Source organism: Centruroides vittatus, unplaced genomic scaffold (assembly GCF_030686945.1).
Source record: "Centruroides vittatus isolate TY-2023 unplaced genomic scaffold, ASM3068694v2 contig_630, whole genome shotgun sequence".
Lineage (NCBI taxonomy): Eukaryota > Metazoa > Arthropoda > Arachnida > Scorpiones > Buthidae > Centruroides > Centruroides vittatus.
In genome coordinates, this window is record NW_027122387.1 from 2,239,326 (window position 1) to 2,241,652 (window position 2,327).

At 33.6% G+C, this 2,327-nt stretch overlaps 1 long non-coding RNA gene across 1 annotated transcript; it reads left to right on the forward strand.

Moving 5' to 3' along the window:
* Positions 1–406: 406 nt before the first annotated feature.
* LOC136979628 (uncharacterized) lies at positions 407–1,226 on the forward strand. The gene is made up of 2 exons (XR_010881412.1): positions 407–477; positions 580–1,226. It is a non-coding gene; the product is annotated as an uncharacterized lncRNA (long non-coding RNA).
* The last annotated feature ends 1,101 nt before the right edge of the window (positions 1,227–2,327 follow it).

Sequence of the window (2,327 nt, forward strand, 5' to 3'; positions counted from 1 at the left end):
ACATTCAGAACTGGCCTATCTAATGAAGGTACTATCATTACTTTAAGTTGTTTTTATTTTATTTTGTGCTGTGGGAAAAGTCACTAATTCATAAAGCATATACTAGTTGCGCTGAAGCGTGATTACTTATAGTAGTATAGTAATAATATACTTGGAGTAATAATGATGAGATGAAATATATGATTATTTTATTTTGTAAACTGACTGTTTACTCTAATGCTAGTTAACCCTACTTATGTACTAATGAGTGTTGAATAATGAGTATAAGTGTTTAATCCTAAAAACAGTTACAAATCTTATGTTAACAGGTTTGCGATGAAAACAGGCTCGTAATTCACAAGGATATTGTAGCCAAAGTTCAAAACCTTGAAATTAAGCGTTTGAAGATTTGCTGCAGTTTAAAGATATTGCTGTTGCATTAGACAAAATGCAAAGAAATGATTGCACAATCAGTGAAGAAATTGAATTATGGTTTGGGTAAGTTACATTAGCCAGAATTGTTTTTGTAACTAATCTAATTTCAAAATTGTGTTCATTAAATTCATTAATTTTCTACATCTAATGATATTACTTTTATAGCGTTCAAAATGACTCGCAACAACTGGGGATCACTGGAGTCACGCAAGCAGCCAAAGATAGATTTGATATGGCTATCACAGAATATCACTTTTTAGCAAATCTTCTGGACCCAAGATACCAGGGTGCAAAGCTCACAGACAGTATGAAGGATGCTGCACTAAGTGTCTGCCACGCTCACTACCCAGATGCTATGCCTTCAGTTTTAAAATACTTGGCAAAAACTAGCCCATTTCTGCAACACATGTTTGCAGAGTCTGTGCTAACCAATATCACTCCTCTTACATGGTAGCAGTCACTACGTGACAAAATTGATGAATCTCTTTTAAAATTACTCACACAGCTGCACACAGCAGTGGCTTCTTCAGCGGAAATTGAGAGAATTTTCTCTACCTATGGACTTGTTCATTCAAAACTTAGAAATAGACTTGGACAGGAAAAGGCAGCAAAGCTTGTTAAAGTTTTCAAGCACCTAAACAAACACTACTAAGCGTTGTACATTTCTGAAAATAAGAAATTCTTCAAGCTGAAGAAGTCACAGCTGTCAATCCTGTTTTGGTTTTGTACATTAAAAATGTCATTCACAAAGAAACATTTAAAAATGCTGTATTTTATATTAAATAAAACATTCTGTACATTCTTGAGTCTTATACTGAAGTTTTTCTGATTTTTTTTCTATTTTACTAGATTCCATTGTTTTATTTCCAAAAAAACCATGTTTTAAAACATTTTTTTAAAATCATGCCAACCCTGGTTCAAACGCATCCGTATGCATGTTCAAACATGCCCTCGCAGCGAGTATTATAGAAAAAAATCAAATTCTAAAGAGCACGTACACGTCGAGTTGGAACTTGTAAATTGCTCGTGTATGTACACGTCATACATGCGTGTTCGTACCCGTCGCTATAAACGCAGCGACATAATAGGAATAGTTGTCTTACATTTTTTATACTGTCGGTATTTTCTTAATGTATAAAATTAGCGCAATATGATTATATAATATTTAAAAATATTTACATTTATAATTACGGTCAAAATTCAATTAGTAATATTAAGGCTTACTGTTATTATTCCTTTGGATGAAGGTCGCGAAATACTAATTTTATTTATTTTTACTATTTCGGGGTGGCGGAGCTAAGAATGTTGAGAATCGCTGTTATATTCTATATATATTGTGATGATGCTACGTTCATGGCAGAATAGTTGAATAGGTGTACTGCTTGTTCGGGGCAAATGGTAATGCAGGACAATTTATTCGTTCGAATTTTATTAATTATTTGTTTTTATTACTCTATTTCGGCCTTTTTGTTATATTTCATAATACAGTAAAACCTGTGTAAACCGAATTCGCACCGGTACCGAATATTTTTTCCGATTTGGCAAGTTTCTGTTTAATTCGGGTTTCTCTTTGGACAGGTTTTACTGTATTTACGATGCGTACAATGTTTTATCATCTACTCGCATTCATATCCCTTATTGGAGCTCTTCAGAGCACTCACTCCGGGGCACGGATGGCATTATCTTTCTCTTGCTTTGTTTCAACTGTTTGTATATAGCTGCTTTCAACTTTGTATTTTAATTCTTATTTTCCGTCGTCTTTTCATTCTAAATTCGGTTAGTTAAAGTTAGATTAGGGACTCTTAGTTAAGGTGACCAACTGTTTTCCTTTTGAAAGTTCTGTCCTCCCTCGAAAAGTGTCCTCCTTTTTTATATTTGAAGACTAATCTGTAAATCTCCATATTTGATTGATG